General features: G+C 48.7%; 1 long non-coding RNA gene across 5 annotated transcripts in view; it reads right to left on the minus strand.

The window, feature by feature from the left end:
* Window positions 1–24,375, minus strand: part of LOC144146929 (uncharacterized) — a 113,039-nt gene that overhangs the window by 86,751 nt on the left and 1,913 nt on the right. For 3 of the 5 annotated variants that reach the window (XR_013317774.1, XR_013317771.1, XR_013317775.1), the window contains exons 2-4: window positions 22,363–22,469; window positions 18,552–18,708; window positions 17,808–17,883 (exon numbers count right to left, since the gene is read on the minus strand). This is a non-coding gene — a long non-coding RNA (uncharacterized LOC144146929). Of the gene's footprint in view, window positions 1–6,246; window positions 6,787–17,807; window positions 17,884–18,551; window positions 18,709–22,362; window positions 22,470–24,375 lie in introns of those variants that run through there. The other 2 variants (XR_013317773.1, XR_013317772.1) reach the window with 2 other exon arrangements.

Here is a 24,375-nt window from a genome sequence, read left to right on the forward strand (position 1 = left end):
TAGAAGAGAAAGCCCGCCAGGCAGAGGCAGAAAGGGAGCGAGCGAAAGCGGAGCGAGAGGAGAAAGTATGCAAAGCTGAACTCGAGATTCTAAAAAAGCGACTCGAGATACGATGGTTGAAAGCGGAATCCTCATCAGATGAGGAAAATGCGAGAGAAGGGTATAGTGGCCTAAATGCTAACCCTGAAACGATAAAGGAATGCCAGGATAGCTCCGGAGGTGAAGAGGCGGAAGTATCCGCAATCAGCAAGGAGGAAACACCTCCAGAAGTGTGCAAAAGCGCACCACTTCCGACCTGGAAGGGCGATGATCCTACAGGTGATGAGGAGCTTGAGGATGGAGATAACATCCCGGTTGTGGATGCCATCACGATGTCGGGGCCGAATCCTCTAGACGAAGGGGTACCCGATATTGCGGGGAGAGTGCCCGAGGAAACCATTGTCTTTCCGAAAGACACGGGTAGTTGCACGTTCGTTGTGCAGGAAGACCCAGCTTGGGACTGCGAATTTGCTGGGCAGACTAGCGACGCTTTCGAAACTGACAGCTCGAGGAGCAAAGAGACTGACTCTAAGGTCAAGTTTGAAACCCCCGTGCAAAGCGGAGCCGCACTCCGCGGAGGGAACGCGCCGTACATAAGCGTCGGCGACGATCCTGTGACTTCAGCGGTGGGAGAGAAACCACCCGCTGTTTCGAAAGAAGAACCCCGATTCGATGCTTCGGAGAGAGGCGAAGCCGTGCTCGTCGTAACGCGGGCACCGGCAAAATGGAAGCCAGCACATTTCCGGCGCCCAAAGTCTGCGGCCCCTGCGATGGAGCCGCACAGAAGGAAAATAAGCGCCGAAGGTCGTCGAAAGAACAAACGTTTGAAAGCAGGCCTTCAGAAACTCGACAAACAGCTGAGCTGCCGAAACAAAGTGTGCAGGTTTGGGCGCAAGCTTAGGAGCAAACGTGTGCGCCGGCATTACAGACATCGGACAGGTGTAAAGAAACACCGGTCAGTTACCGCACGAGGAAAGGCGAGGGAAGGCCAAGTCGCTAGACGCTCCAACGTTCACAAGACGAACGTCCAGACACTGGAGCATTGTCGCAGGCCCGGTATCACGGCGGACGACCAAGAGTTTGTCGCTCCGCGCGACATTTGTAACGGAACTTCTCCGAAGAGAAGAATTCCGCAGGCGCAGTTACGCAAGCGTCCAATAGACACGGGCTAAGCACGAAGAATGCAAATTTAGGTATGCACGTGGGATATGAGTGGAATTGTGTCCGACAGAGTTGTATTTTCACGCCGAGTACTGTATACCTGAACATTATTCATTGTTTCTCTGTCGTACTGTACGCGAAGGTTGTACTGATTTTGTTACTCTGGCTGTGCAGTGTATATTCACGTACTAGTTGCGCCCTGCGTAAATTTCGACTTTCACTGTTCTACAGTACATTTGCCGTGTATTGTTGGCGTTACTAGTGGTGACATTCGTGAACTTTGCGGTAGCATGTTATTGTTTGTGAACAACATATTATGTTTTTTTATGAGTTTCCTTGTACCAGTGCATTATATGTATTTCTGAGTACTGACGTACACTCATTGTATTTGAGCCTACGAGACTTTCGCACTGGAATGCACGCTGTATTTTCATGAGTTTTTTCACTTGTAATGACTACTGGCCAGACATTTATTATGGGCACTGGCTTAATTCGAATGTTAGAACTTTATTGTTTTAAACTCATGAGTTGTCCCTAGGAAGTGTATTTGTTGAGAAATCTGCGCCAAACCGCTGTTTTGTATGCGAATTCTGTACCTGCCATTATTCTTATGAAGAACATTGGGCGGTACTCGATTCTGTGTTAGTAGGCACAGCCTCTTTTGTTCACTAAATGTGAACGACGCGAACGCACGACTTTGTGAGTTTTGGGAATATTATTGCATAATATTCTGAAACTGGGGGGCTGTGTCACAAACTCGAACGTACGACGTCTAAAAGTACTTTATAAATTTTTCATTTTTATTGTACAGCGCCTAATTCTTCTTACAGTCGTTCGATTCATTCCATTCGGTTCTATTCGCCCGAGACAAGGCTGGAAGTTTCTCGAACGAAGAGACAGTAACACGATCACTCGCCGGCTCGCCGGCGAGAAAAACAACAAAAATAAAACCTCCGCCGCTCCGGTTTCGTCGAAGCTTCCAGTACTTTCAAAGAGGTGCGCGTGGCCTTGCCAGTTCTAAAGAGCGTCGATCATTCTAGAATGGAGAAGAGGGAAGTTATTCGCTCACGGCGGCGGGCGCGTTGTGTGTTGTGCTCTCCCTCTCCGCACCGGCGCGCCTATAAAAAAGAGAAGCCGCGCCTAAGCAAACCAGCTACGTTTGGACGTCGTGATTGACAACTGCACCTGCCAGTTTGTACATCACACCATCGGCGACCCGCGCCCTGGAGGACTCCAACGTGCTCCCGGGCCTCGAATGACCGTGATCGTCTCGGACGGCCTGGCCTACAGCGAAGCCACGCTTCCCAGGTAGCCGACTCGCCTCCGACAGCGGTGCATCGTCCGGCCCGGTCGGTGAATATGCTGGGACTCTGTCTGTCATATGCATCGAACTGTTCGTTTCTTTTTTAGTTAACTGCTCCGATTAGTAATATTCATTTGTTAACGCTCCTGTTGGTATCATTTGGTCTAATTGGACCGTTTCTTGTATTTGAATTCCATCTAAGTTGTCTGTCATTATCGATCCGCTATCTCGTGCTTGTGTTTCTAACTTGCCTGTCTAAATATAGGTCTTTGTGCTGTGTTTTTCGTTCAAGGCTCTTGCTCATTCTTGCCGCTCTAGTCGGCGAAAGCCGCACATCAGACGGCCACCCCCTTTGTCACCTGTGCCCTGTAGATTCGGTGGGGTTTGTTGGCTCACTTGAGTCAACTCCCCATATCTTCTGACAGTGCACCCTAATTTAAGGAAGCGGGTGACACTGAGAAAAGCTTGACGCCGGGAGCGGATTCTCCGTTATCGTGGAGAAAGAAAAGAACGGCAACAATATCATCATCATGTTAAGCAGCCTTGGATCGACACCATTAGGGGGCTACACAATCCTATCCTGCGTTGCTTCCGTCATTCCGTCACTTCCGTAGCCTCGCACACGCGAGCAACGCGAGTTCGTTGTGTGTGGCCAGTGTCCCGTGTCACTGTTCGCGTGAAAGTTGTGTGTGTGTCGACCGGCCCATCGGATCTTGCTAAGATGCCTCCACCAGCCAAAAAGCGGAAGTTTCTGACGCTTCACGATAAAGCTGCCATCATTGCGGAAGTTGAAAAGGGCAGAAAAAAGAAAGACATCGCCGACGAGTATGGAATTGCGTGCAGCTCGCTTTCGACCATATTGAAGGGCAAAGATGCCATTCTCGCTGCGCTTGGTAATGGTGCACGTGCGCAGAACAAGACGGTGACCGCGGCGGCCTTTCCGGACGTCGATAAGGCGGTGTTCGCGTGGTTTTGCGAACAGCGTGCCAACAGAGTGCCACTGTCGGGAAAAATACTACAGCAGAAGGCACTGGACTTTGCCTGCATCCTCGGGCACAACCAGTTCCGAGCAAGCGTTGGATGGTTGGGCCGCTTTAAAGCCCGGCACGACATCGTGGCCAAGGCGATTTCGGGAGAAGCAGCAAGCGTTGACCCTGTAACAACGTTGTCATGGCTGCTGACCAACAGAGAAGTACTGGAGCAGTACCAGCCCTGCGACGTGTACAACGCGGACGAGACGGGGTTGTTCTTTCAAATGCTCCCGTCGAAGACCCTGGAATTGAAAGGCCAGAAATGCCATGGGGGCAAGCACAGCAAGCAACGCGTTACCATTTTGTTGTGCTGCAATATGGACGGCACTGACAAGCGGCCACTTCTAGTCATCGGCCAGAGCGAGAAGCCCCGCTGCTTCAAAGGAAACCGCCGCTCGCTGCCCGTTCAGTACGCCGCTAACAAGAAGGCGTGGATGTCTCGCGCTCTTTTCTCCAGCAGGGTTGAGGCGTTCGATGCCGACATACGCAAGGCGGGCAGGTCGGTAGCCCTTTTTTTAGATAACTGCAGCGCCCACCACATGGACGAGACGGAGCTGACGAACGTGCGCTTGGTTTTTTTTCCACCAAACTGCACTTCCGTTCTGCAGCCGCTCGATCAAGGCGTAATTTGCAGCGTGAAGTGTGCCTACAGGGAGAGGTTGATCCAGCGTCTGCTACTCAACCTCCACCACAAGCGTCCCACCGACGTGAATTTGTGCATGGCCTTTGAGATGGTGGCCGCCGCATGGGTTGCGACATCCCCTTCGCTGATTGAGAACTGCTTCAAGCACGCGGGCTTCACCACCACCATGCAAGCATCACGCACGGATTGCGCTTCAGCGTCACCAGACGAAGATTTCGACGAAGGTGCACTTGACGGCGAGAGTGCTGGCAGCGCAGTGCCGCTATCGCTGACCAACGCCTGGGGGGCACTTCGAGCCATCGACGTCGACATCCCAGGTGGGCTCACGGTTGATGCGTTCGTTCGCGCCGATGACGATGTCGTCGTGCACGAAGAAATGACCGACGAGGCCATTATCGAAAGCGTGCGCGAAGCTGACGACACCGAGGACCAAGAAGACAACCACGCGGAGAAACCCAACCCGCGGGTTGTTTTGGATGCCCTCGACATTCTTCGGTCCTTCTTCGCCGCACATGACGACGACGTGGCAATGGACCACTTTTTTCAGTGCGAAGGGAGAGCTTTGAAGTTGTTGCATGGCAAGGGTCGGCAAAGTAAGTTGACGGACTTCTGGCAATAAATTTTCATTCTGCTGGCCATATCACTGTTTTTATGTCTGGTACTCGCGGCAACGAAATTCTCGCGAAAACGAAATTTTCCGGTTTCCCCGGCGATTTCGTTATTGCGGGTTTCGACTGTACCGTGAGTGGGTCTCGGCGGCAATCTTTCACCGCGAAGGAGAAACTGAAGATCATAGCTGCTGCGGAGGAAATCGGCAACAGAGCTGCTGCGAGAAAGCACGACGTCGACGAGTCCTGCATTCCGACTGGCGGAAGAAAAAGGCCTCTCCCGAAAGTGCCCACAAGGAGAAGCGAGCATTTCGCAGCCCAAAGACTGGCGCGTACCCCCTTCTCGAGACGCAGCTTGTCAATTTCATTGAGGAGCGGAGTAGTCGAGGCAACTCTGTGTCGACGGAGATGCCGCAGATGGAAGCTCTGAGGTTGGCCCGGGAGATGAACATCCCACGTGGGTTTCGTGCGAGCCGTGGATGGCTCCAGCGATTCATGGCCAGGCACGGATTTTCGATGCGGCGGCGAACGACCATGTGCCAGCGGCTTCCCAACGCCTACGAGGAGAAGCTGTTGAACTATTAGCGTTATGTCATCGGGCTCAGGAAGGAGCACAACTACTTGCTGTCCCACGTGGGAAATGCCGATCAAACGCCCGTGTACTTCGAGATGCCCATGGACACCACTCTGCAGAAAAAGGGCTCGAAATCTGTAAGCGTGCTGACGGGCGGAAACACCAAGCTACGCTGTACAGTAATGTGCGCTTTGGCGGACGGCACCAAACTGCGCCCGTATGTAATCTTCAAGCACAAAACGCTACCCACTACTCCACTGTCACCAGGGATTGTTGTACGGGCGGAAGACAATGCACGGATGAACAGTGACCTCGTCGGTGACTGGCTTCGCACGATCTGGGAAAAGAGGCCAGGCGCCATGTTGGCACGGCGGTCCATGCTGGTGCTGGAGTCGTTCCGACGCCACTGCACTGACGCAGTGAAAGCGCGCCTCACTGACAACCGCACGGGCATGACTTCCATGCTCCAGCCACTGGACGTGTGCCTACATAAGCCGTTCAAGGCCCACGTGAAGCGGCTGTATGCCGAGTGGATGGCCGACGGCCTTTACGCCCTCACGCCGACAGGACACGTGTGGAGGCCAGACATTGCGCTGCTGTGCCAGTGGATCGCGGATGCGTGGGGGGCGATTCCGGCCGACATGGTGCGCAAAAGTTTCAAGAAGTGCGCCATCAGCAATTGCTTAGATGGCACCGAAGACGATTGCGTCTCTGAGAGCTGTGACGAAGCCTCGGGTGGCAGCAGCGACAGTGGCGAGTCTGGCGATGATTGAGCGAACCGGAATCGGCGCTGACAACGTTGTGGCGATCGTTTCGAAATAAAGTTCTCCTGTAAACAAGATTTTGACTGTGCAATTGTGACTTCCTAAACGAGTTTTTTTCAGGTAAGCATGCGGTTTATACGCGAGGATTTTTTTTCTTTTTTCGGGGAGTTCAAAGCTAGGGGTGCGAGTTATATACGAGGGCGGGTTATATGCGAGAAAATACGGTATAGGGATTTTCTGTGTGCCTCGGTAAGTTTGTCAGTGTGATTTTTTTCTTAATTTCGTTAGTTTGGGATGCTTGGGTAATAGAATTTTGGCTAATACGAATATTTTTTGTCACTCCGCGAGATTCATATCGTCAAGATTCCACTGTATTGAGTTCTTCATTGTAGACATGGAAGTTCTCCGCAAGCTTTCCACGTCTGCAACGTGCAGCAAGTGTGGGACGGTGTCTTTAACACTTTCAAAGACAAGCAGTAAAGCCTTGCGGTGAGGAATCTCCTTACTTGCTCCATGTGCAATTTTGCTGAGCGCCTTTCGTCGCCTTCCATGTGGGCTGTCTCGATCACAGTCTACTTTACTTTGTAGGCTGTGGTTGGGAGTGGCCTTCACGAAAGCCTACTCCTTCCTCATCGGGATGGCCAGTAGTGCCCAGTGCGACGCCTGCGAGGTTGAAGAGACAATCGAACATGTGCTTTGTTGTTGCCCCCAGTACTCACCGGAAAGATGCATTTTGGCAGTCGAGGTCAGCCGATTGGACAATCGACAGTTCAAACTAGAGACTATTTTAGGACAACGACTCCTACAATCGACTTCGCAGAAGGCAACAAAAGCCTTTCTGCATTTTATGAAGGACAGACACTTGAACGAAAGACTATAGTGCCCACGAAGAGACTAAGGAGTGTGCGCGACCCCGCTCCTATCCCCTCTTTTTCGCCTGCCCTCTCTTTCATCCCCTGAACAGCCCTTCCCCAGTGCTGAGTAGCAATCCGGGCTCTAAGCCTGGATAACCCCTCGGCCTTTCCTTTTGCTTTCCCCTCCTCCTCCTTGCTCAGCGCTCCTTTTTGTCGCCTGGAGTAAATACGGCAGCATCAATGGTGCCCTTTAAAGTGAATTTGAGGGAAATCAAGGGCATCCAAAGTGTAGATAAACGAGTTACTGTTGTCGCGCACTTTTGCGCTCCATGAACCCCTCCAACCACAGGCTTCATAGTAAGAACTTCAGGGGGCATGTAGACACCATGGTAGACTCTTGCGAGGCGGCTGCTGCAGCCACAGAAGCAGCAAGTGTGCAAGTGGCGAACGATGGTCCGCATAAACCTGCCGAACCCAGTCGGGAACACGGATGCAATTTTTGACAAAACATGAAAGATGCGTGGGCTGGCTTCCCGAGTAGTGTAATGTGCAGTGGTTCATAAAGTTCTCATTAAATGCGAAGTCTCAGCTGCAGAAGCTGACGACACACTGTGGACAAATCTCTGTCCAACATCGCGGTTGAGTGCGCAATCGAACCGCATACTGGCCTGGCTCTGGATGATGTGGTGCTGTCAAGGTAGTGCCACGGCTGCCAGCTGGCACCTGATCCAAGTGACGGGGGTTAAGGCGACCGGGCAATAAACCACGAGTGCCAGGAGAACATTGAGTGCGATCCTGTTTGGAAGGTCCCTGGAGAAGACTGGGCTGCAACACAAGAGCAACCCTCTCTGACGGTGACAGCCGCACGTACCATGCTCTCACTCAAGACCATGCCAACGGGTACCTGAACATAGTGAACATGTCTGAAGCATGTTCCCAAGTGGATGTGGGCGGCTCTTCGCACCGTCTCACAACAAGATACAGGGCCAGTCCCTTGGCGAGAGACAAGGGCTCACCCAGGAGAAGATGAAAAAGTTCCCAACCTACTATTACGAATATGATTTGAGAAGGCACCAACATATGATGTTCTAGCAATGTAGAAAGCTGTGAAGGCAACACCGTTGTGCATGACCATTACGGATGGCGCCCCAAATCACGGTCACTCCAATGTACAGAGCGCGGCGGAGGCATCGACGACGAAAACGGACAAGTGTTTGAAATTTAATATTCCGTTTCTAAAGTGACTATGTTTTAGAAAGAGATGTAGTTTTTTAGCCGATAGGGTTAGGGGAAAGGAGCGGTAGTTGTTAGCATAAGAAAGTGACCAAATCAGACATGTCGCGCGGTAGCAGCACGTGGCGGTTTGAAAGCGTGATAGCTGGGGATTCTAGTTGGTAATTCGTGAAAGAAGAACTGATGCGGTAGGAAAGAATCGCACGTTGCGTTTTCACTTTTAGATTAGAGGGGAGCGTGAGAACGCGGCAGTGAAGTAAGTCAGAGTTGGGCACGCCTTGTACGGGCAGTGCCATGCCTCCGAATACGAAGCCAGGTGTGGTGTGCACGGGGTGCGAGCACGAATACCCGCTCGAGGAGACGAGGTTCAAGTCGGTCGAGGACGCGGAAGGGCAGGACTTCAGGTGCAGAGTGTGTGTGCTAGCGTCGCGCCTCGACCGGCTCGAGGAAGAAAAGGAGCAGCTCAGGCTTCAGGTAGGCGGGCTGCAGGAGGAGCTGAAAGATGAACAAAAGCAGAGGAAGGCACTCGAGGCGAGGTTGGCGCAAATGGCGGTCGAACAGGCAATGAAGGGCGACATCCCGTGAAAGAATGACGCAGGTCACAGGTCACGGGGCAGGTGTGTCGACAGTGCTAGACCCCGAGAAGGGAAAGCAGGAGGACAAAGACATCATGCCGGAAAACGATACCGGACTGACGCTGACTCAGCCGGTGTGGGAGCAGGCGGCCGCACAGGGGGGCAGCCAGGAAAGGAGTAAATTGGCTAGACGGGCCAGTGCCTCAACATTCGCCTTCGCGAACATCAAATTCTTTGAAAGGGGCACCGTACTCGCATCTGGCAACGCACTGCAAACAGTGCACGAAAAAGTGTAAACCTAAACTAGAGGACACAACCGTCATGGATAAACATGCAAAGCGATCCACAAGGGAGGTCATAGAAGCTTCTCAAATTAGGAAGGGAGGCACTAGTTGTGTCAGCCAGCCATCTGTGCAGTTACATGATGTCGAGTTTGCATTTTTGGGAAGGGTTTGATTGTGTTTAACCTTGGTTTGTATTCCACGTGCCTTGTGATTATTTGCCGCTATCTGCTGTCGATGTTTTACACAGTCATGTATGTATGAATGGTTAAAATGTATTGTTGCTATCAACGTGTTGGTAGTGACGCAGATTCTTGTTCGTTTTTCCTAGTATATATGCATGTTCGTTTTTCACAATAAAATTCAGTTGATAGTAGTGCTTCGTGTTGCGTCTCTTCCTTCGTCGTCATTTTCAAGTAGCGCTTTTACAATCATGAATCTGTACCAACAAGCCCAACTGGCAGTTCTTCTAAGGAAAAGGAAGAAAGGCGCATAGTGATCGTGGCGGGGGACTCCAACATGCACTACTCAGAAATGGAGATTAGAGGACGGGTGAGTCAGGACGAGAGTGCAGATTGGCGTGTTCCCGGGGCAGACGGTCAGGGAAGTGTTAGAAAATGCAAAGGATAAAATGTGGGAAAATATGCAGGGGCAGAACCTAGTGATTATCGCAGGAGGAACCAACGACATTCTGCAGGGAAGGGGCGCAGGAGCGCGCAAGCAACTAGAAAAGGCGGTGAAGGAACTTCGGGTGCTGTGCCCACATGTGCAGGTTGCCGTGAGCACAGTACCAGAGATCATTGGGAGAGGAGTGCATGTGAAAAGGGAAGTTGCAGCAGTAAACCGAGACATACGGGAGCTGGGCAAGGAGCTGAGTTTCGCTGTCGTAGACATCAACAGGGATGTCCGATGGGTGGGCCGGAAAAGGGTGTTCCAGCGTGACGGAGTGCCTTTCAACGGGCAGGTGGGAGCAGCCATCGGTAGACGACACGCAGCACGAACTGTGGCTTTTTTTGGGGGGGCCACAGGCCTTTGTGAAGATGGCGTAGACAAATGCAAGGAGCAAAGGGAGATATCGGGGTCGGTGCATAATGGTGTAGGCAAACGAAAGGGATGACGACGGCGTGTAAAGAAGAGAGGGGGGAAACTGAAGATCACATACATAAACATGCAGGGTGGCAGGAAAAGAGAGAAGTGGATTGAGATTAGTAAGCAGCTAGAAGAGGAAGATATCCAGGTATATGCTGTGACCGAGATGCACCTACGGGACTTGGAGGAACCTCCGGTAATCGGAGAGTATGTATGGGAAGGTTGTAACAAGACGGCTGGATTGAGAAAACGCGGAGGAATAGGTATGCTTATACGGCAGGGGGCTAACTGGAAGAGAGTGAAAGAAGACTGTAAAGAACATGTGTGGATGAAAGGGATAGTGGGGGTAGGGAGATGGCTTTAGGCGTGTCGTACTTGTGGACCGGTAAGGATAGCAAAGAACAAAATGAAAAACTTGTGGCATGTCTAAAAAAAGACATGGAGGACTTGAAACGTTCCGGGGAGGTACTATTGGTAGGGGACATGAACCCACATTGAAGATCTAGACGGGTACACAGACTTCAATGGAAATCTCAATGCTAGATATGTGTGAGTACCAGAAGCTGATCATAGTAAATAGGGAACAAAAATGCGAGGGTCAAATCACGTGGGAGTGTGGTAGGAGACAGTCGAGTATTGACTACAGTCTTATTCCAGAGGGACTTTATGAATGGTTGGATGGAATGAGCATAGATGAGGAAGGGGGCCACAGTCTGGGCAGTGACCCCAAGCGTATAAACCTGAGTTTTGGGAAACTGGGGGGGCGAAAGAACAGGTTGTCTGGGGCAGCGCACAAAGTTAAACAGCAAACAAATTGTGGTTATAGCCAAAAACATAGAGGCTGACATAGAAAAAAATCCTGGAGAAGAATGGGACAGGCCGGGTCACAAACCTGGCCTGTCACAAACGTTTTGTCGTGGCTTCCCTCATCCAACGCGCCAAAAAGTTCTGCTCACGGCCGCAAGATGGGGCTGCTGATCTACGCCAAGTGCGCCGAGAACTCGGCCATTGTGGCTAACCCAAGCACTTCGTGGATTCTGTTCTACGACGGTCATCACGCCCTTCAGAACCATTTGATCCTCCTTGCCGAGCCCGAGCAGCCATCCCGTACGTGCCTGGTGTGAGCGAATCTTTGGCTCGTGTGTTGCACTGCTACGATGTTCACGTCGCTCATGTCCCTGCGTGCAAGCTGAGGCACCAGCTGGTGGCCGTCAAAGACAGGATCAACAAAGAGAAGTTTCCTGGAGTAGTATACGGAGTTCCGTGCGCAGACTGCGACTACTGCTACATTGGTGAGAGCGGCAATTTTGAAGGACGATTGCGCGAGCATAAGAACGACGTCAGAAACAAGAAGATAGCTTCGAACGCGCTAGCGGAACCTGTGGAAGCCACGACTCACAAAATAGACTGGGAAGCCGCATCAGTTATCGCCAAAGAGAAGAAATCGCTGTCACGCCGATATCTCGAGTCTCTATTATACAAACAACAAAGAAAACCCTGAACCACAATGCAGGCAATCTTCCTCCGACGTATGCAAGATGCCTGGGGCGATTAATTCGGCACACTTAAAAAGCTTCGCGCTTCGGTCTTATTTCATCAGTGAACAAGGCTTCCGTACGGAAGCCGAAACGTCTCTTTTTTACGCTTTTGATAAGCCTTTGGTCGATGACCGCAAGTTTTTAACTATGAACCTTTTACCCGACAAGACGAGATTTCGTCAAACCTTAGATTTCATTACACAAAATCATCATGAAGAAGTTCGGTAAGGTGGATGAAGAGGCTCCGCAGCGACACAAAGATGTCGCGACGGGTAGGCCGGAGTGTCTGGAGATAGATGGGGACAAGCTGCAATGGAAAAGAGCAGAGGAAAAGGTACCCAAAAATACCGCGGCAGGCATGGATGAGATACCAATGGAGTTGATTAACCAGTTAGGACCAAAGAGCAAGGGAAACCTACTAAAAGCCATCAGAACAAGGATAGAAGAAAAGGCAATAATACCAGCTGCGTGGCAAATGAGCAGGATCAACTTAGTGTACAAGGGCAAAGGAGTCAGGATGAACCCGAGCTCGTACAGGCCAGTAACCGTCATGTCAGTGCTGTACAGGTTAGCAATGCAGGCAGTGAAGTTCGAACTAGGGCAGTGGGTGGAAGAAAATAGGATATTAGGGGAACTTCAAAATGGGTTTCGAAAGGACAGACGACTAGACGACAACTTATTCGTGGTAAGCCAATGCATAGAGGTGGCGAAGATGCAAAACCGACCTTCGTGGTTAGCCTTCCTGGACATTAAAGCGGCGTATGATAATGTAGGCAGGGAGCGGCTATGGAGTATCCTGGAGGACGAGGGAGTGGGGGCAGAATTGATTAACTTACTCAGGGAGCTATACCAGGAGAACCAAGCGCAAATAGTGTGGGAGGGGATAACATACAATAGGCCGGTATACACCTACAAGTTTTTGAAGCAAGGATGTCCTCTCTCTCCGCTGCTGTTCATGATCTACATGGCGCGGTTAGAGAGGAAGCTAGAAGTCAGTATGCTGGGGTCCGACTTATCATACATGAAAAACGGGCAGGTGGTAGAACAACGGATTCCAGGACTAATGTATGCAGACGACATATTGTTGATGCCGGACAACCGGATAAGTATGCAGGGCTTGATGGATATATGCGGTGAAGAAGCGACACACCTAGGGCTATCCTTTAGCAGAGAAAAATCGGGGATCATGGTCTTCAACGACGGCGCGGAGCCCAAAACAGCATCAGTGCAGCAAATGGAAATGCCATTGTTGAAAGAGTATAAATATTTAGGAGTATGGCTGAACGACAGCGCAGATTACACGCACGTGCACGAGGCTCACCTTAAGACGAAAGGAAGATGGAACGCAGCTATAATGAAGCATAGAGCCCTTTGGGGATACAGCAAATACGAGGTGGTAAGGGGAGTCTGGAAAGGGGTCATGGTACCAGGATTAACTTTCGCAAATTCGGTTCTGTGCATGAAGCCAGAGACCCAAGCGGGCCTGGAGGTAAATCAGAGGGCAGTAGGCAGATTGGCCCTAGGGGTCCACAGCAAAACTACAAATGAGGCGGTGCAGGGCGATATGGGCTGGTCGTCTTTCGAGGCGAGGGAGGCGCAGAGCAAGATAAAGTTTGAGGAGCGACTTCGTGACATGAAGGACGATAAATGGGCCGCCGTGAGGATGTTTAAGTACCTGTATATGAGGAGCGTGGACACGCGGTGGAGACGGAGGACCAGACAGCTGACCAAGCGGTATGGAAAGTCGGTAGGGGAAAGCGGGGTTTACACAACAGTTAAAAAGCCGGTAAACGCAGCAGAGACGACGAAGTGGGCACAGAAAATGGAAGCGAAAAAAACCCTGGAGACTTATAGGGCAGAGAAACGGGAAATTAAGAAGGAGGGATTCTATGGCAATACAAGAGGCAGTGCATTGCTCTTCGAGGCACGGGCAGGGTGCCCGAGAACCCGGGCATACACGGGTAGCTACAGGCAGGAGGATGAAACGTGTGCATGCTGCGGCAGGGATCAGGAAACTATAGACCATATTGTCAGGGGCTGCACAGAGATACGGCCACCGCGGGGTGAGGGGGAAACGACGCTGGCGGAGGCTTTGGGATTTGGGGCGAGGGGGAACCTCAACATCAAGGCCATAGAGGTGACAAAGAGGTGACTGAGGTCGTGGGAGCTTTATAAGCTCAGGTACACCAAAGTGGTTTCAGATGGTGACTGCCGCACCTACCCTCCTTCGAGAAATGCAGATGTTTATGGTTTTATCAAGATCCTCAAAGAGGAGTGCATCAACCACGTGCAGAATAGAATGGGCATGCAACTGCGCCACATCCAAAACCAGAGGCCAGCTGGCTCCGACAGCCTCAGTGGTAAAGGGCGGCTGACTGGCGCCCTGGTCAAGCAACTGGCCTCGTACTATGGCTGGGCTATCAAGTGCGACAAAGGGGACGTGGCAGCCACGCACAAGGCTGTGATGGCCACGTCCCACCACATGACATCCAATGACGCCACATCAAACCGCAGCCTCTTCCCCACTGGTCCTGACTCGTGGTGCCGCCAGAACACTGCCAAGTCCAAAAGGGAGCCAGCCCCCAAGCACCGCTTCAACCTGCACCACCCCCCCCCTTCCCCCATGTTTGCGAGGCCTTGTTTCCTGTGTATGAACGGCTGGCGGACCACAAGCTGCTTGAGTGGTGCCAGCGCGGCAAACCGCAGAAAAGCAATGAAAGTCTCCACTCGGTGATATCGTCGCTGGCTCCCAAGGAGCGCCAAGCATCACTGCAGTGTGTGGAAGCTGCAGTCGCTGAGGCTGTGATGCGGTTCAATGCCGGAAGCCAGTTGGCATCGTCAAAGATCTTGCAGGAACTGAACAAGATCGCTGGCGTACTGAGCAGCACACGCATGGCCGAAAAGGACCGCCGGCGAACCAAGGACTGCTTTCGCAGGCGGACATGCACAGAAAATGTGCAGCGGAACCTCAAGGAGAGCCACCTGGGTGGTGCCAGCAATCGACTCTGCTGCTGGGGCCTACTAGTCATTTCGCACGAAAAATATACGCCAGCTTTCACTGTTCGCATTAAACATAGCACCGCTGTGTTTTCTGCCATTTTCTCAGAATGCATATTTTTGCCGTGTAGGAACTCCTCGAGATGCATACCTCAGCACGTAGTGCAGCTAGAAAGATATGATTTTTTTCAGCAGGAAGCTGAACGTCTAAACCATGCGATATGGGAAGCAGATTTCGCATTTTGTATTTCAGTAGTTGTTTAATTTAGAGTTATTATTTAATTGGTTAGCAGTACTTCAAACCTAGAAGCAAGAATTGATGTAAACTTGTATGTGTTTACAAAACAAAAAAAAAACTGCTTCCCATATTTCCTTGTACACAACTTCTGCCATCTATTCATGTCTTGCTTGTAATTTTGTATTGATTAGTTTTTTTTTTCATTGTTCTCAAGAACAATCAAGAAAGATTTCTAATATTCTCGAAAACTAAATGCCTTACATGAAAACTAACTTGATACTTCAAATCAGCTAAAAGAACTGAACAAGCCCAAAAAGTTTCATCAAGATTGGTTGAAAAACAAAAAAAGACGTTTCTAAGACCAGTGTGCCCCCTTAACAGTGCCATACTGCTGAAATATAAATAGTGATGTGCAAGTTCATATCGATGCGCAATAAACTTTCAAATGCTTCTGTGAAGGCACATTTCACTTTCACGTTTTACCTATTCCTATGAAAGAGGGATCAACCACAATTTTCTTCTAGATAAGAAATCTGAAATCTGTCAGCAGATTTGTGATTGCCTAATTATAATATACCTGCACTCCAATTTTCATCGAAATAGGCCCGTAAATAAAAATCTAATCTTAAAATCCACTGCTTCTTTCTTGTCAGAATGTTGATACAAATATAATGCCCTTGTAACTCATGTCGTGTAAAACTGGAGCAAAGTTAGATTTTTGTATTTCAATGCATTTTATCAGTTTTTACCCAACGCGGTGCGGTGCCTGAATGTAATTGCCTTCCTGGACGTTTATTAAAACTTCAGGATAAGTTTTTTAGACTGGCTTTACTTGCACATTGTTCTGATTATTCAAACGTCTGGTCCTTCAGAAGAAGCCTTGATCCTGTGTAAAACTGTATAGTTTCTTGCTTGTTTTTCGGACACTGTCTCGTGTCCTCACGCAAAGCTGTGCTATTTTTGCATTGTAAATCCCTTTCCCACTCCCCTCTGAAACATCACCAGCGACCTTGAGGGCATTCGAAACATCGAAACTTGTTGATCTGCTTGACACCCACAGCAATGTGCTTGCCTTCACTGGCTTACAGTCCGTCAGTGCATTGCAAGTAAGTGTTAGTGAGGTGGCTGCAGTCGACCAAACAAACGCAACCCTTCCTGTTCATAACCGCACTGTTTGCTTTTGTGCAGTTGGAAACGTGCTTGCCATTCACTTGTTTGGCGGCATTGTTTGGTGTGAGCAGAAAGACTGTCCTAGGCACTTTTATGCCACTCTGCAAAAAATGGCAGCCGTTCTTGAAGCTGCCATACCATGGCCTGACAAGGATGAAATTAGTAGGAATGTACCGCAGTGCTTCACTGATTATATAGAGAAGTAAGAGTGGTACTTGACTGCACCGAAGTGCAACTTGAGAAGTCGCACTGTGCGTCTTGTCGCATACTGACATATTCGCACTATAAAGGGATGCGTACAGCAAAAGTGCTTGTAGGTGCTTCCCCCGCCGGGCTGATCACGTTAATCAGCAACGGTTTTGGGGGAAGGGCATCTGACAAAGCTTGCGTGGAAAAGCCAGCTGTATTACATAAGCAGCTTTGAAGACGATGTAATGGTTGACAAGGGATTTAATGTGGATGACAAGTGAGGGCAGCTGGGACTTGGTGTTGTGCAGCTACCTTTATTGCGAAAGAAAGCCCAGTTTACAGCTGAGGAAGCTGCTAAGACACTGAGCATAGCAAGGGCATGAGTGCATGTTGAGAGAGCTATTCAGCGAATGAAGGTGTTCAAGGTGTTGAGAGGACCTCTGCCGTGGGAAATAGTAGGTGCCCTTGACGAAGTGTTTGTTGTAATTGCAGGCATTGCCAACCTTCACGCAGGCATTGTCAACCTTCATTCAAACGCCTGGTCCTTCAGAAGCCTTGATCCTGTGTAAAAGTGTGTACATTTTCTTGCTTGTTTTTTTGGACACTGTCTCGTGTCCTCACGCAATGCTGTGCTATTTTTGCATTGTAAATCCCTTTATACCACTCCCCTCTGAAACATCATCAGTGACCTTGAGGGTATTCGGAAATAAATAAACAAGAACACAAACAGAATGTGGTAGTCGTTTGCCGGTGCCTTTCCAAGCAAAAAGTAGCAGACCTGCTGACAGCAATCCTAACACTACCGCAGCGTCACGCCTAGTCGATGGCAGGCCTGCTCTAGGGTCCTGGAAGGCCACACTCTGCCAACTGCAGCTAATCTAAGAACTTAGGCATGGATACAAGTGAGTTCAGATTGAGTAAGAGTACAATTAAGTGCAGACTGAGTACAAGCGCAAAGGAGTTCACGTGAGTTGGGTATAAACGAGTACGTGAAAGTACATATGAGTTGAGTATGAATGCGTACAGATTGACTACGAGTATGAATAAGTAATGGCTGAGTGAGAGCCAAAATGAGCCCAGATGAGTTGGGTACAAGTGAGTACATATGAGTTAAGTACGAATGAGTACAGACTGAGTACGAGTACAAATAAGTACAGAATGAGTGCAAGCACAAATGAGCACAGGTGAGTTGGGTACGAATGAGTAGAAGTCAGTACATATGACTGAGTACCGGTGAGGTGAGTACAATTACAAATAAAAGTACATGATTTTGCATACATACCAATATTTTAAGTCAAGAATGAGTGAGCACAAGGTGCGCGAAAAACAAAAGAGAGAATGAGTTTTAGTTAAATCTCTTTGCTTTGCCAGCTCTGCTAGCAATATAGGAGAAACACATCAGCCAATGACCCACGTCAACGCTAAGCTCGCCTGTGAAATCGTAGTGCCTGCTGCACAGACGGTGAACTGCAAACTCATGCCTCCTATATGCCGAACAAATTATAATGAAAGGGGCTCACCCACTCAAAGCCCCCGACCTGACACTGAAGTCGGCCATGGAATTGGTAGCAGCTTCGATGCAGGCCACGCAGGTTCCTACAAAAACAATCAAATTAGTTTTGAGCAGAATAAACACTCTTTCAGAAATCACATTCAAAACTCCGTGTATACGCTCTTCCCGAAACCACATTCAAAACTCCGTGTATTACCAGCAGTTGTATTCTTTGGATGAGCTAGTACCCTTCTTTGGTGTACTTTGCTTCCAAACAAAGTGACGAGAACAGCGCTAAAGCAGACTTCGAAAATGAAGTCTTCACCTGGCTATACAGTATGAAATTGGCAGCAGTGCATTGTGGCAATTGCAGTCGTAGCTAATCCCATTAGCGCACCCAGGATTTTTGTCTGGGGGGGGTTTGAAATTTTGACAAGTATAAAATATAAATATATATAAATGTAAAAATATAAAAGAACAAATATAAAGACGTAAGTAATACAAATAAATAAAAATAAATAACCATAAATAATAAAATGTATAAAACTATAAAGAGTAGCCGAGTTTTTATTATTTCTTACGCGAAAAAATTAAGCATTAAATCAGCCGCCATAACCTATACAATTCGCCTACAGGAGGAATATAATTATGAATGCACCTTCACATAGAAAAAGAAGATACGTGGAGCCTTTTGCCATTGCCCGAAGCCCCGCACCCAAGTTTGGAAGTAGAAACACTGCATGAACCGCTATCAGCTGAGCAGCGGTCATACCGCAAGTGCTGTGGAGAAGCGGCAGCAGGCGGCGCAGCGACCGTGAAGCTCGAGGCGTATAGGGCCGGACGACGGGCGACAGCATTTCTTGAATGATTTCCTGGTGCAGGCCCACCTTGCAGCCGGCGGAGTGGCGTTATAGTTACTTCAAGTGGACCTGTGGAAGAAAAGCGAATTCTGGCCCCACTTTCTGCAGCCAATCCGGGAGAAGACGCTTATGAACACCAATCAGCCATGTTCCCGGCAAAGCGAAAAGGACCAATGACGCGCAGACACAAAGTTTGCACTGGAAAACGCGCACTTGCAGAATTATTGACGTAGAGAATGTAGTTCAGACAAAACACACTAGAGTAAACCGTGGAAAAGACAGCAAGGTCGTTTGAACTACACCGAGTGCCTGGAGCCCGAAACCGGCCAGTGCCAATGCCACGGGGGGTGTGGAACGACGCTGCCGCACTGCAGCCCAAGCTGGGCCGATGGCTCCCCGTAACAGCCGCTTCTTCCGGTCGATGGGCACGCAAAGACACACTCCGCATGCATTTCTTAGAAAACTTGGGCCTTGGCGGCCGAAGAAGTAGTTGAAAGAAGAAAAGAGCAAATCGAACGGGGGCTTTGCGACAAGAGCAAGAGTACTAAAGAGTACTATGAAAAATACCACGTGACGACGCTTCCGCGTGCATTGTAAAGCAGCGTCCCCATATAAGCTGATTGAAAGCAACGGCTTCGCCTGTCACCCGCCCGAAGAGACAGCGCATCACCTTGATAATGGCATGCATGGAAGGAGCAGCAACAGCAAGATTCGCGGGGCGTGTGTGCAGATAAGGCACAAACTTGGTCGCGATTTCTTCTTTCTTTCTTTTGTTTATTTCGTTCTGGCTAATTCAGAGGCAGCCTGTTTGAGGGCATTGCTTTACGATATGCGCTAATGCACCCGCCGCGGTGGCTCAGTGGCTAAGGCGTTGCGCTGCTGAGCACGAGGTCGCGGGTTCGATTCCCGGCCGCGGCGGCCGCTTTTCTGATGGAGGCGAAAAGCAAAAACGCCCGTGTGTACGAGATTTCGGCGCACGTTAAAGATCCCCAGGTGGTCAAAATTAATCCGGAGCCCTCCACTACGGCGCGCCTCATCGCCTGCGTTGCGTCGGCGCGTTAAACCCCACAATCAATCAATCAATCGATACGCGCTAATGCGCGCGGAGGCGCTGTCACGTGGTATTTTTCATATTTCGGGGGTTTTCTTTATCAGTCAGAATAAATGAGTGCGCAATTAGTTAGTCGCTGAAAATACTGCAGTTAGATGCCCCTCGTGGGTACCTCCAAGTGCCTCATTGACACTTTCGTGATTAGGACAGTACTTCTCAAGGTAGATAATTATTACAATTAATTAGTTAAAGGAGCCATGAAGACAAAATACAAGTTGGGTTTATTAGAAAGACTGCTTAGGCTCGATAACAATGATGCCAATATCATCGCAATCTTTGAACAAATAACGGAGATATTAAAGAGAACGTGTGAAGCCAAGGCGACCCCCTAGCCAATTTCCCGCAACTTTTCTATGACGTCACGGAACCTTGTTTGTGCGATTGGCGGCCGCCTAACTGACCTGTCGCGACGACACATGACTGGACGTCTATAATGGGGCCTCTAGTTCCATTTGACCGCATCACTTGAATGCTAACGTGCAGTTAACGCACTGAAAATTATGTTTTATTGTTGGTCCATATGACGTCATTCTTGCTCATAACACGTCACTGTGGCGCAAAATTTGAAAGTTTTTAAATACTTCTTGCTTTTTTTCCGTTAAAAAACATCTTTTGTGGCTCTAATGGAGCTGAGCGAGATACTGAATCCTAGTTCTTTCAAATTAAATGAAGTTGTATTTTCTCTTCATGGCTCCTTTAAGTCTCGTTAACAAAAGAAATTCTGCCCACTTCTCCACAGTGCTGCAAACATTATGCACTAGGTTTTCTTCGAGTTACACCATTACCCTTTTTTTAAATCTTGGTGCATGATAGCTGGGACACCCTGTAGAAAGGAAAACCGAACCTTTTTTTATTCAACAGGAGAGGGAGGGCCCGCACAGTGCTTAGTTTTGAAGGAAAAACAGTTATTTAATCATTCATATGAACTAAAATAACTTCAATCTGATCTTCTTAGATTTGATTTGAGGCCAGAAGGCAAGCTCGACAATACTGAGTGCCAACCTATGGGAAATTTCAGCGTCCTTTTTTTCTATAAGATGACGAATGGTTCAAATCTCGTGATGGAGGTTGCGCACAGAAGTTCAGAAAGTGGTATAATCTGGCCCTACAAAAACTGTGCTACTATTTGCGGTTTAGCGTGGGCTATGAGGCGTGCCGTAGGGGGGGAGGGGGGGCTATGGAATCATTTAAAACCCCCAGGGACTCTTAAGCATACAGAAATTTCCTGCCCACGGACACTTTTTTGGGTCACAAAAATTTTTTCTCATTCTTTTTCTTAAACTATTTTAAGTTATACGCAAGTTGGTCCGCACAGTCTTAAAAGCATAATCCTAAAAGCTTGTGGTCTAGTTTTCTTTTACTTTTAATGCCGGTCATACAATATTCTTCGAGATTTAGCTGCGAATGTCCAATAATAAAGGCATCCGAGACTACACACCTCGCTCGGTGAACTTCGGTTTCGGTTCGGTGGAAGAGGCGTAAGGAGGGGGTTTGGGTCGACGGACCTCTGGGGGGAAGTTACAACCCCCCCCCCGCCCCCCCCGTGGGTGCGCCACTGGCTAATCCACCAGCAAACACATTTCCTCTGTAAGCAGGAGCATGGATTTTTGTCGAAGTGCTATACTTGCCACAACAAAAATTGAGGCAATTCGTGACGAAAACCCCTAGCATCTCACTTCTGCTCCCACAGGTAACTGTCAGAATTCACAATGACAAGGCATTCGCACTTCACCGTTCGTACAAGCTATCAACTCGCTGGGCTCAAGATATGGTTGCTGAGCCTACACAGAAACAGTGATCAGAAACCAAACCGATTGGGTAAATATAGCAACAAGTTTTTTGCAAGAAACATAAATGACTTAGATAAGTTTCCAAACGAAAGACCTGACAATACTTCATTCCTTCAGATACATGCACAGCTTTCATCTGCATGTGTCAGTGGTAAGACATCATGCACGTGGCACGGCTGACACTTTTGTAACTCCAGTTGTTTCAAGTAATGAGCAAGTAATTATGCTAAAAAGAAAGGTATGGAGCCCTCCACTGCGACAATGTTCATCAAGTTACTGATTTAAAGGATGTTTAAGATACCCTGGGAGCGACTGGTGCAAGCCTAAGCACAGCTAAGTAAAAGCTGGCAAACTGCTAAGAGTACAATTTTTGTCTTTTAGTCCATTTTCTCACAGCCATACTTGTTACTTTATTAGCTTTCAGAGATAGAAAAGTGTCTTCTTCCATGGGGGGTTTCATGGTGTTTACGATACAAACAGATGTCCCTACAGTGCCCAGCTTACAATTGTGTACCACTTGCTGTGTACCACTGTGTACCACAAGTGGCACAAGGCAACCATGTTGCTGACAGGACAGGTTTTCCGCGTCAAATTGAGATTTGGATATTCAAATCTCCCCTGCTTAACAAGCCAAAAGGCATCTGCACAAACTTCTTTAATAAGTGCACTAGCAAAAACCGCAAGCTAAATTTACATTGCAGGAGTCGACCCCTTGAACTGACCTGGGGTGACCAAAGTGGAGCGGTAAGACATGGAAAGTGCATCGACAATTTTATAGACAGCAAGTCAAACAGAGGTAAAAACACTGCTGCTAAAGCATACCCATTAAGACGAGTCATAGTGGTGTCTTCCCACGGCCTGATGTCTCAAGAAGCAAGACTTGGAGGCAGTGCCACGATGAGGGAAAGCCAACTCCGCAACAGACGAACCTGCGGATGAAACCCAAGACCCAGTAAACCAAGCTCATCAAAAAACAAGGGGAGGAGGACAGATTCCCGAAGAGACTGACAAACTGCGTCTGAAATCACTAGATAATAAATTCATAAGATGCTTTACAATAAGTGACATGCACCTACAATTTTTTTCCCAAACATTGATTCCAGCTGTTTCTGTTTTTTTTTTTTTTATTGAAACCAACCATAAGTAAGGTTGTAGTGCATTGCAGTTTTTTGAGCAAGCACAATTACCAAATCATGCTTTGTGGTCCTAGCACTGTCTCAGTGGGAGACAATGAATACTGAAGTAAAGTGAGTGCTAATCGTCGCTATTTCAATGCACCACAAAAAGAAGTCATCGAGGCACCTTCACTGTAGATGAATTCCTGCGTTTACACTTCACGAGCCATTGGTCAACTGAATGTGCGCCGTTTCAATCTCAAACTCCCTTCCACTGGTGCAAGCACTCTCCCTTCAATTAGTTCCTTGCGCAACAAAGATGAATATATATTAAATTAGCATACAAGATATCTATCAGCCATTGTACAGTGATCGCTGGAACCAAGAAGGTACTGAGCGCCACCACGTCCTGAACTGTGAAGCAAAGTCGCTCTGAACCTGCATTGTTTTCGACTGGTGAGGCATGGCTGTATCCTCAGCTCCTTCGTGTCGGGGAGTGCTGACCACCTGCCTCGTTTGCCTACAGGTGCACGTCAGGATATTTGTACATGTTAGCAACCAGCAAACACTGAGCCACATATGGAGTAACTATAATTAAACGGTTTGGCATGCCTTTACGTAAATCAAGCCAGTTTTACACCCAAAAACATTTAGGTGCATTTGCCACCACAACTTCCTATAGTGATATGGTTTGGTGATAATTTCAACCAGTCTCTTCAGCTATTTATTTTGGTGTATGTCACACAGTCCTCTGAAAACAGAAAGTTCAGTTAGTAAAGCAACAAGATAGACCTCTCCTAAGTAGTCAAACATAGGTGGACCCAGTAAGGTGCCCCGCATCGCTACTCTAAATGTGGAACTGTTACCGATGGCTCGTTGCTTCCTATTGAGAAGCTATAATCATCACCAGCCTATCTACGCCCACTGCAGGGCAAAGGCCTCTCCCATTAATCTCCAATTATCCCGGTCTTGTGCTAACTGCGACCAATTTATCCCCGCAAACTTCTTGATCTCATCTGCCCATCTAACTTTCTGCCACCCTCTGCCACGCTTGCCTTCTCTAGGGATCCACTCTGTTACCCTTAATGGCCAACGGTTATCTTGCCTTTGCATTACATGCCCTGCCCACGTCCATTTCATCTTCTTAATTTATACTAATATGTCCTTAACACGCGCTTCTTCCCTGACCCACTCCGCTCTCTTCTTGTCCCTCAATGTTACACCTATCATCTTCCGTTCCATTGCTCGCTGAGTCGTCCTCAATGTAAGTTGAACCCTCTTAGTGAGCCTCCAAGTTTCTGCCCCGTAGGTGAGTACCGGTAAGATGCAGCTGTCATACACTTTCTTCTTCAGGAACAATGGTAGGCTGCTATTTATTATCTGAGAATGCCTGCCAAATGCACTCCACCCCATTCTTATCCTTTTAATTATCTCTGCCTCATGGTTGGGATCCGGGGTCACAACATGGCCTAAGTAGATATATTCGCTTAGCACTTTCCCGGCCTCGCCACCTATCTCAAACCGCTGTGCTCTCCCGAGGTTATTGATCATTACTTTAGTTTTCTGCGTGTTCATTTTCAGGCCCATGGTTCTACTCTGTTTGTCCAGTGCAGTAAGCATGCTTTGCAATTCATCCCCCGAGTTATTTAAGCAAGGCAACGTTATCAGCAAATCTGAGGTTACTGGGGTATTCTCCACTAACCCTTACTCCCACTTGTTC

Source organism: Haemaphysalis longicornis, unplaced genomic scaffold (assembly GCF_048455015.1).
Source record: "Haemaphysalis longicornis isolate Haplotype H1 unplaced genomic scaffold, Haemaphysalis longicornis Haplotype H1 scaffold_7, whole genome shotgun sequence".
Taxonomy (NCBI): Eukaryota; Metazoa; Arthropoda; class Arachnida; order Ixodida; family Ixodidae; genus Haemaphysalis; species Haemaphysalis longicornis.